Below are 16,560 nucleotides of genomic sequence, written 5' to 3'. Positions count from 1 at the left end.
TGCGTGAAAAAATCTCGACTAGACATTCATGATTGCTCGAGCTTACAAAGGTAGCTTGAGCGCTTTGGGTGCTCAAGCAATGTGGGGCACTTGAGCGGTCAACACTTGAGCACTGCTCCCCACTTAAGCATCCCCTGTTTTTCAAAAACTTCATAAAAATTAATTGTAAGTTTAAAACAATTACCAATCATCTTTATACCTCAAAGAAGCCTAACTTACTACAAGCCAAACTTTTTTAGATGTACATGTGAATTCTCGGTTAGATGAACAACAATTCTTGATCTTCAATAGAGAGCAAGTCACTATCTAAAAAGACTTTTATGGTCAAACATTGAAAGGAACAAAATTGCCGACATATAATCAAGGCTTAATGTCCTAACAATTTCCCTCTTTGGCAATCTTGTGACAAAAAATCATTACATAAACCCACCCGAACTCTTATAACGGAGTTTACATAACACACATTAATGCTTAAATAAAAATAAACTAAGGGAATGCTTTGCATCATCTCGTAGTACTTATTTTCCAACCTTGTAACCTGAACACATAAAAAGACTTCAACAAATGTAGAAAAATGTGTGAGATAAGATATGATCAAAGCAATAGAAAATGATAATTGGAGATTTTACTCGATACATTATGACAGCATGTAAGAGAAACATATCCCTATAGTGATAACAAGGTACAAAGTAAAGCTTGAGAGGAATCTAAATCTATACAAATCAACCGAACATAATAGAAGCTTGATAAGACACAATAGATCAACTATGATGCCTAGAGGTCTATCTCCAACCAGAAAATAGACAATGAAAGCCATGAGAAAAAGCTTTGGTGACTCATAATAGTTCTCAAATGAAAGACAATTCAAACAGAAATATCTTATAGGAAATGTCTATATTAGGTAACTCTCTTAAACTTCCAAGCTATGCTTTCAACAGTTGATATAATTTTCTCCAATATTTCAATTAATTTCCCTTAAGAATTAAATGAGTAAAAGAATGAATTAAATAAATAATTCAGAACTTATTGACTCCTATTTGTCGAGTTCTTTTTATTTTTTTTCTATTATATCAATGCCTATGCTTTCCCTATTTAAGTGAATTAAATATGGTCAATGATATCTTTTTTTTTTTTTTGGTCATAAAAATGGCAAAGCATATGAATTATAAATATTGGAAAGCACAAAAGAGTTAAAGAGAAATAAGAATATATATATATATTATACTAATATATATATATATATATATGTAGAAAAAAAAATGATTTTGGATACATAAGATATGTAGAAAAAGCATAAATCTAGATCAACAATAAAAAAAGAAAACATATACATATATATAATATAATATATAAGGCATCCGAAAGGAAGCAAAAGAGAAGCAGAGCTCAAGGCACCTTTAGAGTGATCTAGGAAATGATATAAGTGGGAGTTTGTCCCTAGATCTCACGAAGCTAAAGATCCTGGGAGTCCCAATCCATTGATAGAGATAGGCCATGGAATCCAATGTCTCTCGGGCAGTCGGGTCGGTAGAAAAAGATGTCTCCTGAGCAAGAAGTAATGATATAATTGGTAGCCAAAGAGTATAGCATGAATGAATCGAGTAGAAGATTGACAGATCTAGGTACGGTGAGTAGAATGGCAGAAGGAGTAGGTGAAGAAGGTAGCTAGCAACCATGCTAGCTTGGAGAATAGCTTCTGCCCAAAGCAAGACTCAAGTCGCGACATGCCAAGGACACGTGGGATGGAACAGGAAGAGACAAGAAATGATTGATCATACGAAATCACCTGAAAGGTAACTCCAATTACAACAAATAGAACATGCAAATAATATGGGGGTAGAAAGTCCCCTAAAGAGAGAGTAACGCCTTTTATCCTCACTCCCTAACAATAGTAAGGAGAGAAGTCTCGAAGAAGACTTTGAGATCAACTGGATGCTTAACCTCAACTCGCCAATTATGGAAAGAGGTGTAGTATCGGTCTCATGCCTCCTGCCAAGGGAAACACTCAACACGAAGAGCTCTTAGGTCAAAAAGGCCTTAGAGCACGATGCTCTAAACAGGCTCAAGTGACTTGGAGGGGTCACCTAATGCAGACGATGATGACTTGCCATAACAAGGTGATGAAATATAAAAAGGACACTAAAAGTAAGAAAAATTATAAAAATCCAAAAAAAAAAAAAAAAAACCCTAAACAACTAGGAATACTGAAAATGAGGTGTAAAACAATACTATATGAACAAAAATGCGAAAAACTAAGAGAATTGACCTCAAATGACAAAGAATTGGAAACTTGGAGAGCTTGAAACAACTCAAAAAAGTGAGAAATAAGAAATGGTGTACTGGATGGCTTTAAATAGCCTGTAAGAGTTGCTTTAATCAATTACAAAGCAAATGAGTTACTTTAGATATTATACATCAATCCATCAAGAATGAGGTTTCAAGTCCAAAGGTCAAAGTTAATTGTAATTTTAGTTTCGAAACTCAATGCATAACCATTAGTGGATAAAAGGGCCAACATAGAAACATAAGTATTGATGTTCAAGGGAATACGACTTATTGTCAAGTTCTATATTTCAAAATTGATCACTTAGAAGAGATCCAGTCATGCCTTTATTCTAATTAAAGTACACATCTAATTAATTTGATTTAAGATTGTTGGATATTTGTTTACCATGGTCTTGTTGATCTATATACAACACAACTTGACTCTTCCTTAATTTGATATCATATTTCTTTCTCTTTTCTTTTTCTTTTGAAAGTAGAGCCATGGTACATTATGATCAATATTGATTTTTTTTTTCTTTTGAAAATAGAGCCATTGTACACTATGATCAATATCGATTTTTTTTTTTCATTCATGGTTGCCTTTGTATCCACTTTGGGGGTATTTCCAAATGTTGCAAGTGAGTCGCATACATTTAAGGGCATAAATCTTGAAATGTGTGTAAGAGTTATGCTTAACCAATTATTCAATATTTGGCATTGACTCACTTTGGGAAACAATTATAATGATCTTAGTCAAACAAGGCATGTGCATAATAAGATTTGAGCATGACAAAGGATCCTTCCAAAGTGAACAAAGTCTACTTTATGAGCTATTGAACTTGATCTATTGAGAGAGAACTAGAAAGTGGAGAGGGTGGCATGACAATTGTAGCTAAAAAAGAGAAGTGGGTGTCCTTTGATGGCTCAGGGAAAGATAATGGATTGTTGGTGGATTGAAGAGAGCTTAATTAGGCCTTGGGTTTGGGCTTGTACCCAATTGGGAACCCATGTAACTTGTAGCAATGGTCCACAATATGTCCTATGAGCCCACAATGAGAAAAAATTGGATGATCATGATTGGGCTTATCCTGAAAGAGAAATTTGTGACAAAGAGAGATGACGAGGAGACACTAAATACCAGGGATTCAAACAGAGCAGGGGAACTAGATCCGATGGTGCATTGTCATTCTTCTTAAATGACAAGATTGAAAACCTTCACAACAAGGGGTAATGGGTCAAGCATCAAAATTTTCCCACTCATCACAACATAGGATTCGTTCAAGCCCATAAAAAATTACATCACATACTTATATTGTTGATAATCCATCCATATTTTCATGTTGCCGGATTGACAAATGGGAAATGGGTTCAAACTTCTTGAGTTTGTCCCAAAGAATTTTTAAACCGATATAATAAGTATTAATATTGAGGAAACCTTGAGACAAACCATGTAGCTACTGCTTAATCTAAAAAATGAATGGAGATCTAGCTTGAGCATTATCAAAGTAGAGAAGACTATCAACAATCTCTTTAGAAATGACATTAAGAATCCAATAAGTGACCATACTATTACATCTTGACCAAACCCTAGCAACAAGATTCTCTGAAGGCAGTTGTGGAATGATCCATTAAAAGAAACGAGTTTATGCTTGGTGTTGAGAGCCATGACCATGGCTCGACTCTAAGACTTTTAGTTAAGACTAGTAAGGAGATAAAAAACAAGAACCAATTTGAAATGGTCATCACTGTGCAAGAAAAAAGGACCACTAGTGTTATTCATGGAAGAAGAAAAATCATGTTAAGCCATGGTACTAGTAGAAGAAGAAGGTATGAGTGGCTCAAATCAATTGGTGTTGTTATTTTGACCACCATGGGCCATTATAGCAAGAAGATGGAAGTGCAACAAAAGGAAAATGCTTTGATACCATATTACAAGGAAAGAATGGAAAAGAGAAAACACATTCTCATTTCATTGAATTGAATTAATAGTTTGAAAGTACAAAAAATATATAGCAAAGTGCTCTGTCTTACATTGCCAAACAAGGTTGTATAGCTCAACACTTATTCTAACAAACTATATCTAGAATATTCTATACTAATATAGTTGTTATAATAGAAAAAATAAATACTAGTATGCTAAAAACTTTAGTATTGAGATTCTTGTTATCACTTGCTATTAACAATACCTTTATAACATGTATGTTGAATATAAACCAAGAACTTTGTCTTTTATTCATTGTTAAGAGATAGTTTCATATGGTTACAAGATGTACACATGTCATATGCTCATATATTTTCTTCTATTATTGTTAGATGAATTGTTAAGAGATAGTTTCATATGGTTACAAGATGTACATGTGTCATATTCTCATTGATTTAATTCTATTATTGTTAGATGAATTGTTAGAGAATTTGTTAGATAGGTTTACTATATATATTACTTTGTAAATAGCAAAATAAATAGGGAGAGAAAAATAAAACAAAAAATGAGAAAAGATTTCTTTCACTTTACTTTCTCAATTTCTGTTACCCTACTTTCTTATCTCTGCTACTTTCTTCACATGGTATCAGAGCTTTCATCCATGGCCAATTTTCTCACCCCCACTTCTTTGTTCCCATCCCAATTTGTTCCGATTTCCTTCAATCATTCAATTTCCATAAAACTTGATTAGAATAATTTTATGATTTGACATCAACAAGTTGAAGTTGCAATCAAGGATTACAAGTTCTCAAAGTTCATCAATGGAATCAATACTGATCCTCCAAAATTTCTTTTTTCCTCTGATGAAACAAGTGGTAAAATCAATTGAGATTTCTCTGATTGGGAACAACAGGACCAATTACTAGTCTCTTGGCTCATTTCATTAATGTTCGAAGGGATTTTAACAAGAATGGTTGGAAGTGTAACTTCTTTTCAAATTTGGGAGAAATTGGAGGTTTTCTTTGCTACTCAAACTCATGCCAAGATTGATTAGTTCAAGATGCAAATCAAGAACTTTTAGAAAGGTTCATCATCCATGAATGATTATTTCTTGCAAATCAAAAGCATTGTTGATAGTCTATTATCGGTTAGCTATTCTATCTCTACTTCAGATCATATTGATGTAATTTTTGAAGGATTGTCCTCAAGTATGACACTTTGATTACTATTGTTACCACACACATGGATTCATATACTGTTGATGAAATAGAGTTTGTTCTTTTGGCTCAAGAAAGGTGCATTGAGAAGGCTACAAAAGCTCTAGATTCTAATTTGAATGTTAACTTAGCAACTCATAGTGAGAATAGCAGAGACAAGAAAAAGTCTTACAATTCTTCCGAAAATGACTTTTCTACTTTTGTTTAAGGCAATTTTTGTGGTCTTAATAATTTTCCTACTAAATGAGGTTTTGGTAGTCGTGGATTCAATAAATTTAGAGGTTCTAGTAGAAGAGGTCATGGAGTCTTCAATGGTGCTAGGAATTATTGGAATTTCAATAAACCTCAATGCCAATTGTGTGGTCATGTTGGTCATTTGGTGCAACAATGTTACTACAGATTTGATCCATCTTTTTAAGGCTCATCTTCATTTAGAACGGATTTTCTTCTGCTTAAGATTCACCATGAATGACTGTCATGGTTGCTACTACTCTTGAATTTGCCTATGACTCTAGCTAGTACCCAAATTCTAGAACTACAAATCATATCACACCAAACATTAATAATCTGATAAATAAAATTGAATTTGTTGGGTAAGATAAGATCGTGATGGGTAATGGAACAGGGTTTTACATTAAACATATTGGACAATCATCTTTTCAATCTCAATTTACTTCAAAATTGCTATCTTTAAATCATTTTCTTCATGTTCCTTCTATTACCAAAAATTTGCTCAGTGTCTTTAAATTTGCCAAAGATAATGCTATGTATTTTGAGTTCTTTCCTAACTTCTGTTATGTCAAAGATCAAGATTCCAAGGAAATTCTCATGGCAAGGAGAGTTAAGAATGGACTTTATGTATTTGATGATTTCACACTTCTGTCTTCATCAAAGCCACTATCAGTTCCATCTTCTACAGCCTCTTATGAGTCATCCACCTCTTCATTTTAGAATCATGTTTCTAGCCCTTTCAATAGAATCTTGAATCTTGTACTGCACCTAAGGATTCTTTGAATACTTTAGATCTATAGCATCACAAACGTGGACATTCATTCCTTAAAATTGTAAAGTTTCTTCTGTCTAACTGCAATATTTTTGTTCCTAATAATTTTATTTTATTTTTTAATTTTTTGCTGAGCTTGTTGTTATGGCAAGATTCACAAACTTCATTTTTCTTCAATAGACACTATTTACACTCAACCCCTACAACTTATAGACTCTGATTTATGGGGTCCCTCTCCACTTCAATCCTTTAGTGATTATTACTACTACATTCACTTTGTTCATTCTTACTCTAGATTTGCTTAGATCTACTTGCTTAGACATAAATCAAATGCATTTCAAGCCTTTCTTAATTTCAAAACTCAAGGTGAATTACTACTAGGTTTTAAAATGAAGGCAATACAAATAGATTGGGGTGGAAAATATAAAGCTTTCACAAATATTTTAACTTCAAATGGCATTCTTCATAGATATTCTTGTCTTTGTACTCATGAACAAAATGGTTATGGCTGAAAGGAGGCATAAACAATTTATATAAAACATGGTCTCACCTTGTTAATATTTGCTTTAATGCCAATGGAAATTGGGATGAAGCCTTTAAAGCTTCTATTTATCTCAAAAATAATCTTACTACTTCTATTCTTCTTCATAAACATTCCTTTATAAGTTTTGTTCAAAACAACCGACCAAATTACTTTTTCTTAAAAATATTTGGTTGCTCCTATTTTTCTAACATTCGTTCATATAACAAACACAAACTTCAATTCCAATTCACTTAATGTACTTTTTTGGGTTATAATCTCAATCATAAAGGTTACAAATGTCTTAATTCTAATGGCAAAATTATTATTTCTCGAGATGTTATTTTCAATGAGTCTTCATTTCATTTTGCTCATAAAATTTAGTCATCCTTATCTAATTCTGTTTCACATTTTTATTTTATTTTATCCTTTTACTGTTTTCTTAATGATTTCTTCATTTGGTAGCTTTACTCATCTAGAAATTGTCCAATCAGTTACTAATGTTTCAGCACCTACTGTCTCTCCTCTTACTACAAATACTTATGATAGTGTTGCTAGCCATAGAGCTTTTTCACATGACCAAATACAAGAAGATTTAGCTTTTGTTCCAATGCAACATTGCAAAAATACTCATTCTATGTTCACTCGGTCTAAAGCTGGAATTTTTTAAACCAAAGGTTTTTGCTACCACATGTGAACCTATTTGTGTTAAGGAAGTTTTACATATACATCATTGGAAACAAACAATGACTGATGAATTGATGGCTCTTTTGAATAATAATACATGGTCCTTAGTCCCATTACCACCTGGAAGAACACCTATTGGTTGCAAATGAGTATTTAAAGTGAAAAAAAAAATTAAATAATGGGTCAATTCAGAAGTACAAAGCCAGGTTAGTGGCAAAAGAGTTTCATCAAGTTGTTGGTTTTGATTTCACTAAAACTTTCCATCCAGTTGTTAAACCTACAACTATTCGGGTTATGCTTACTATAACTTTGTCTAGAGGTTGGTTAATTCATCAATTAGACATTAATAATGCCTTTTTGAATGGATTGTTGCATGAGGAAGTTTTTATGGAACAACCTCCTGGATTTATTCAACACAACCAATCTCATCTTGTTTACAAATTACATAAAACTTTATATGGCTTAAAACAAGCACCAAGTGCCTAGTTTGAAAAGTTGAGTATAGCCCTATATTCCTTTGGATTTATCTTTGCAAAGTCGGATCAGTCTCGGTTCATTTGTGTGACAAAAAGTCATTCTACCTATATTCTTGTGTATGTAGATGACATTATTATCACTAGTAGTAGTGAACAAGTTGTGATATATCTCATTACCAATTTAAATAGAGAGTTTACCTTAAAAGATCTTAGAGAAATCAACTATTTTTTAAGGATTGAAGTGAAGCATATTGTTGAAGGCATTCACCTTTCTCAAGGAAAATACATAACTAATCTATTATGTAAATCCAAAAAGCAAGGTTCCAATCCTATTTCTACTCCTATGACTAATTGACATAAACTTTTAGGCTATGAAAGTGAATCAGTTTACGATGTGAAGTTGTACAAATCAATTGTAGGAGCTTTGCAGTATCTAATAGTTACTAGGCTTGGAATTGCCTAAAGTGTTAATAAAGTTTGTTAATATATGCAAGATCCATTAGAATCTCATTAGAAAGTAGTCAAAAGAATTCTTAGATACTTGAAAATAACTCTTCATCATGGATTACATTTAAGAAAGTCTCCTACTCTTGATCTTGTAACATTTTGTGATGCCAATTGGTGGGTCTCTGATCTTGATAAATGGAGATCAACTTCGGGATTTTGTGTATATTTTGGTTCAAATTTAGTCACTTAGTAGTAAAAGAAAGAGCATACTATTTTTAGATCTAGTACAGAAGCAGAGTATAGAAGCCTAACTAGTTTGGTTGCAGAAATCACTTGGTTACAATCTCTTCTCTCATAAATTAAAATCACTTTGCCTACACCACCAATTATTTGGTGTGATAATCTTAGCACTATTATGTTGGTTGCTAATCCAATATTACATGCTAGAACAAAACACATTGAATTGGATTTACATTTTGTCAGGGAAAATGTTCTACAAAGAAAGGTTTTAGTCCAACAAGTGCCTTCCATTGATCAAGTAGCAGATGTCTTGACGAAAGTTGTCTCAAGCACTCAATTTGTAAATCTAAGAAACAAACTCAAAGTAGAAAATCTTTCTACCTTAAGTTTAAAAGAGAATGTTAAGAAATAGTTTCATATGGTTACAAGATGGACACGTGTCATATGCTCATTGGTTTTCTTCTATTGTTGTTAGATGAATTGTTAGAGAATTTGGTAGTTAGGTTTACTATATATATTACCTTGTAAATAGCAGAATAAACATAGAGAGAAAAAAAAAAGATTTCTCACTTTACTTTCTCAATTTCTATTACCTTACTTTCTTATCTCTGTTACTTTCTCTACACTCACAAACACACATATTGAAGGAAGTTTGTATTATAATAGATATCATTGTGTCGGGCTGATTATTGATAACTTCTTGATGAAATATTTGGTTTTAAGCTACAATGTAAGAAATCATGTAAATCTTAATGATAATTTTACAAGAAGATGTGATTTGATCTATTATTTTACAAAAAGAAAAAAAATGGCAATAGAATATTATGATGGCCATTGACTTTTTTCAGCGCTATTAATCACAACAATTTTTAATGATTTATCTTATGTCAATAGAAACATATAAAAAAGAATAAAGATAACTATAGACAATTATTTCTTTTTTCCTGCATATTTTGCTTCGTTCCCATTTCTCCAAGTGTTAAAACATTCGTATAATCTATAACAAAAAAAACAAAACAAAAAAACAATTTAAATTACTAAAAAGTGAGGGGTACTAAGTAAGATTAAAAACATGTGCTATGTGGACAAAAAGAAAGGTCTACATAATGCTTTTATGAGGTTTAGCTATTGAAAATGCATTAGTTTCCATCATTTTATACTTGTAAATTCAAATGGAAATTGATAAAACTTGTTGAATTAGATTTTTTATTGAAGCATTAATAACATTTCGATATCTCAAAGTCTTAATTGTTTTTGTATTCATGCATCCCAAAGAATGATGTTGCCATTGTTTGTATTGTATTAATTTTTTAATACTTCATTGAAATTATTGTTGATTTGGATTTAATGCAAGTCTACAGTAATTTTTGTTTTGTTGATTTTTCATGGTGCATAGATCTTGTTATCATATTGGGATCGACATTGGTTCTATGTTGTAGAGGAGTATCAATTTGGGTAGTTGTATTTATTCAAGCATTAATTTCAAGTATTAATTTCAAATCGATTTCTAAACCACCTATTTTATGTTTGTTTATCGAATTAGTCCAACCTTAGTTTTTGTATCAAAATGAAATTTATATCGAGTTTGCAGTCGCAAATTATTATCAAATTCCGTTATTAGAATTTGGTGTTGATTTGATTTTGACACTAAACCTAGTATATTTCTTCATTATTAAAAGTTAACTTTGATTATTGATTTATCATCATCCTTTTTGGCAATAAATACAAAGAGAAAACTACATTTTCAAATGAGATGATTCTATGGAAATAAAAGGGGGTGAAACTTTGTCAAATTGGAAATCAAAGAGGAATATCAAAGCTATGAACAAGTCTTAAAGCCTTCCCAACTGCACCCTAAGCTTTCATTCAATATATTATCCTCTCCTTTCTATTTTCTTTTTTATTATTCTATATCATTTTTTTAAATTAGCCCTATAAAAATTATTGAATTATATTTGTTTTCGTCTTATATGAATATATATATTAATGAGTGTTAGGAATCATTTTGTGTGAGAGACTCATATTTGGTGCATTTTGATCTTTAGTTTGAAATTACAATGAAACTAATGGTTTCAATGCTTTTATTAGGTTTAGCTTGTGAAAATGCATTAGTTTTCATCATTTTATACTTGTAAATTCATATGAGAATGCCTAAAATTGGTTGAATTAGATTTTGTACTCATTAATGACACTTTGATACCTTAGAGCCTTTATTATTTTTATATTAATTTATCCTAAAGAATAACATTACCATTGTTAGTGTTGTATTGATTTTTTTTATATATATAATTTATTGAAATACATGTTGATTTCGATTTGATACCAAGTCTATGGTAAATTTTGCTTTGTCAAATTTTCATGGTGTTTAGGTCTTGTTATCATATTGGGATCGACAATGGTTCTATGTTGTCAAGGAGTATCAAGTTGAGATGGCTTATTGATTCTATTATCAATTCCAAAACCACCCATTTTATGCTTGTTTTTCAAATTGGTTTAAGCACTATTTTTTTGTCAATATGAAATTGATATCTAGGTTGTAGTCATAACCTATTATAAAATTCTTTTATTAGAAAATTTAGCATTGATTTTATTTTGACATTGAACATAACATATTTCTTCATTATCAAAAGTTTGCTTTGATTATTGGTTTGTCATCATCTTCATCATCCTTTTGACTTTTTTTTTTTTAAAAAAAAAAAAAAAGATTAATGAGCATTAGGGATCATTTTGTGTGTGAGACTCATACTTGGTGCATTTTAATCTTTAACTTGAAATTGCAATGAAACTAATGATTTCAATGCTTTATGAGGTTTAGTTGGTGAAAAGGTATTAGTTTTCATCATTTTATAACTGTAAACTATTAGGAACCACTAGTTACTCTACTCCTAGGCTCTGCATCATGTAGGGTCCATGCAATCTAGTCCTAGGCTCTCTACATCTAACATAGTAGAAATATAAGGTAACTAAAACCATATTATGATCTAGACATAGAGGTTAAAATTTCATACCTGCAATTTGGATGTTCCAAAATCGAATCTAATCTCATAAGATGTCAAAGATGTTGGGAATGTTGTGGAGTTCATCTACCTAAAGATCTTTCACCCGATCTCTCCCTTCAAAGATCCTGACACAAGAGAAGGGTGAGCTCCTCTTCCTCTCCTAAGAGTGGCTAGGGCTTGCTCTTACTCTCTCTCAGGAAGATGATGGCCAAAATGTTAAAATCGTGAACCTTAAACCTCTAAGAGGGTTTATATAGGGTTTCTTATGGGTTTAAGTGACTTAAGCTTAAACTAGACTTGGGTCACCTAATCCAACCTATTGGGATAGAGCCTTAGAAAGCATGACATGATATACCAGTTTTAGATTCATTAATAAATTTATTTATTTATGTTTCTTATTCAACGTACTATCCCATTTTGTATTGATTGGTTACCTGAACAAACATGCCATTTCACTTGCATTGCATATGACTTCAATGTACTAAGAATTGCATAAAGGACATAAGTCATAGGTTTCTTACAAGATGATTAACTGTTTATAGTTAGTTCATAGATTTGGGCAATTCAATAGAGATTATAATGCACTACCTCCTAATTGAGAGATGGCTTATCATGACCATCGAGGCGGGTTTCCCATGGTGAGTACATTAGTGTGTATGGTTACATATTGAACAAGAACTATAGTGAATCATGACATAAGGCTACTAGTTGTTATGATTCACTAAGCTACTATAATATATAGACTCTCAACCTTGAGAATATATTAAATTTATGTAAAATCAACAAGAAACTTTGATTTATAGGTGAGACCCTAATATGATCATATATCCATATGGAGCAGCTAGCAACAAGTATTCTCAATAGAAGCACCATGATATCTCATGGGAGTGAGATAGTGTGTCTGTTGAGAACCTTGGATCGCTCCATTCCCATATCTTGGATTGTATAGGTACATGTAAATCTACCCTAGGCTTCTGTAGAAACTAATTTGAGTGGAAACATGACTTTTAAAACGATTTAGATTAATAAAAATACAGAAGAAACATTCATATCTAGATTTGGATGTTCCCAAATCAATTTCATGGGTAAAAAAGAAACCTAAAGAATTTGGAGACGTACATCCAAGATCTTCTACTCGATGACTAGAACTCCAAAGAGTGGGCTTTGGAAGAGAGGATTCCTAAGCTCTCTCTCTTACACTTTTTAGATGTGGAAGACAATTGAAAACCTTAGAAACCCTAACCTCTAAGGGGGTATTTGTTAAGAACCTTGGATTACTCTGTTCCTAGGCCCTAGATCTCATGGGGTGCATACATTTAACCCTAGCTTCTCTAAATCTAGTGCATAAAAATAATGGCTTCAAAAATCATTATAGAATAAATATTTAGAGATTGAGAGACTCATACCTAGGTCTAGATCTGGATGTTCCTAAATCAATTCCTCTTAGTGAAGAACATGCCTGAATAGTTTGGATGTTCCTAGATTTGGATTACTCAAACCATGATCTTAACACTCCAAAGTGTGGGCTTTGCAATGGTGGAAATCTAGACTCTCTTTCTCTCTCTCTCTCTTTCTCTTTCTCTCTCTCTCTCTCTCTCTCTCTCTCTCTCTTCTTTTGGAGGTAGAAGACAATTGTCTAAGTCATGGAAACCGTAACCAGCCCTTAAAGAGGCATTTATAGGGTTTCCTTATTAGGCTTAAGTGAGTTGAGCCCATATGGTCTTAAGTTACTTAATCTAGCCTAAAACGGGTCACAGTTGATTAATTAACCACATAAGCCCATCTAATTAATCAATTAGCCCAATCTAGAGACCTTGTTCACTATCCCCTATTCAATCTTATATAATTACCAAAATACCCTTATGCACAAGAGTGAACATAGAGTCAATCCAACCCTCATAAACCATGCTAACATGGTATATGAGCTCAAAGCGGGGACCAATGAGACTCGTAAATGTACTAGATACCTTAGAATCCAATTATAAAGTTGATTCAATATCCCACTATAGAAAATCAACTACACTTTAGTACCCTATTTAAATAACAATGAGACGAAGCTCAAGTCCATGACCTACAATTTGCTATATGCAAACTCATCATGAACTAGTGTTCGTAATCTAACAAGGTAGTGTTATCACCTATCAAGATTACCTCTCTAATCATTGAGTTACAAATCCCACTTATTAAAAGATTAACTAGCATACCCTAACTCTAAGGAGTGTATGTGAAATTCCACTAAAGGAATTACTATGACCATAAATTTCATGATCACATGTCCTTTGAATCATCCAAGGAGACATATTGTCTCAAACCCATGAGATATCATCGTCCCTCTATTAAGAATATTTATTGCCACTAACCTCCATCAATAGTGACACAATCCTTAGGGATATATGACCACTTTAGGGTCTCACCCATAAGTTAAAGTCTTTTGTTGATATTACTACATGCTCAATATCCTCTCAAGGTTGAGATTCCCTATAGTATAATAACTTAGTGATTCATGGCAACTGATAGTCTAATGTCATGATTTAACGTAGGTCTTGTCTAATTTGTGTCACATACACTAGGCCACCCACCATGGGAAATCTATCTCTGCGATCAAGACAAAACATTCCTCCAATTAGAAGGTAGTGCATTACAATCTTTATTGTATTGCCCAAGTTCATAAATTGAATGTGGACATTTTATCTACTACAAGGAGCCCATGACTTGTCTCCTCTTTGCAACTCCCAATGCTCCTAAGCCATAACAATGTAAGAGATGGGTTGAATGTTTAAATAAATGTCAATACATAAAAGGATAACAAGAGGAGAGTCAAGTTTGACTTTATTACAACATGTCTTGCTTTTAGGGCTTAATTCCAATAGTATTTATAGGGTTCCCCTACTAGGTTTAAGTGTCTTGATCCCAATAAGGCTTGGGTCACTTAATCTAGCTTAAACTAGGTCTTGATTAATTAACCACATGGGTCATCTAGTTAATCAATTAACCCAATTTAGAGACCTTGTTCACTATTGCCTATGCAATCTTATGTAATTACCAAAATGCTCTTATGCACAAGAGTGAACCTAGATCCAATCCAAAATGCTCTTATCCTCTATTCTTAGGCACTGTTCCTTGTTTGATTGCCAACTCTTTCTCTTCAGGTACTATCAGACTGCATAGCACCTTCTTCCCTCAATCTAGATTTTAAGCACCTCAAACACATTGAACAAGTTCTTTACACCCATTAAAGTGCTAAATTTTAGTCCCTATCACTGTCACCTATTAATATTGGCCTTGCTCCTTTGAAGGTTATTAAACATATATGAATAAGTGAATTTGGATTTTTTTTTTGAGGTCATATTAAATTGAATTATGAAAATATTTATTTGTTGAAACTTCTTTACACCAAGACCTAGAGATAGATAAATATTGGAAATAAAAGAAAAATAGATTAGTAGAAAAAGTCAATTTCTTTGAAAGAAAATGCCATGAATTAATAATATTTATGCATTTTAAGAACTTATCATTTTATTTTATAACATTAAACACTGTGGGATTATAGTGTAAGGTCCTTTCGTCTCTCCCTTTCTTCTAGGTAGTTCATTTGAAAAACTGAGATGTAGGCCTATATATATATATATATGTGTTGATGAAATTTTGTATTCTAGACTTTAATTTATCTTCTATAAGTACCATTCTTTAATTTTTCTTCTTTTTTGGTCTGCTCTTTAATTTAATATTTCGCATGTAAATATTTTTGTTTTCCAATGTTATTAGAACAGGGTGCTTATAATTTGAGGAAATGTCATATGAGTAGGAAGCTCATACACACAGGTTATGTCTTGGAATGGTCAAAGACAATTTTGCACTCAACTGTCTTACCAACAATAATGAAGCTATAAAGAATGCAATTGTGAATGTCACGGACTCACTACTAATCATTTCACCCATTTGTCCTATTCAGTTTTTAAATAAATGTGATCAGATATTTTAGATCTTACGTCACTTTCTTCTTCTTATCCATCCTATCAAACATCGGATGGGAGGAGCCCAATGCATTATTAACCGATAAAACGTTGAATTTGAAGCCTAGATACAGGCATGCATCCTTATAAGAACCCAATGACATGCACTCTCCTAAAAAATTAAAGCTGGTCCATGCCCTATTAGCAAGACAATAGAATATTAACAAACAAAAGGCAGTCGTTCCAAAACTATTGTCGTGGATTGTTGTTAGTCATGTTATTCTTCTTAGGAAGATGGTATTCATATAGAGACAGTGTGATGGTGTATAAATAAAACAATTAATATTGCATATTTATTTTTCTTTTATTGTCCTTATCAAATGAATCAGATTGAAAGCTAAATATGAGTTTTATTTTATTATGCATATATAAATAAATAGTTATGTAATATATGAAATAATGTTTAGAAACACAAAATTTTTCTGAATTTTCCCGCTTCAATTATGTATGTTTAGACCTGTTACTTCAACAAATTGATAAAAGAATATCCTAAGGTCATCTTTGGTACGTGAGAATGGAGACTGGGAATGTGCATCGCTTTCTTCTTCCGATTAATTCCCATGTTTAGATAATTCAAGTGAGAATGAGAATAAAATAAAAAATGATTTCAAAGGAAATGAAATTTCACTTATAGGTGGAATTTTAATTAAGGTATTTTGATTTTCTTGTGCAATATTCTAGACGTGCTTCTATCTCTCTTACATCCATGTCATATATATAGTTTCTAATAAGCAGCGATGGCTACACAAAACTTTGAAATGTATCAAATTGA

The sequence above is a fragment of the Vitis riparia genome, chromosome 19 (assembly GCF_004353265.1).
Source record: "Vitis riparia cultivar Riparia Gloire de Montpellier isolate 1030 chromosome 19, EGFV_Vit.rip_1.0, whole genome shotgun sequence".
Lineage (NCBI taxonomy): Eukaryota > Viridiplantae > Streptophyta > Magnoliopsida > Vitales > Vitaceae > Vitis > Vitis riparia.
Note: the sequence above shows the minus strand (reverse complement) of the source record.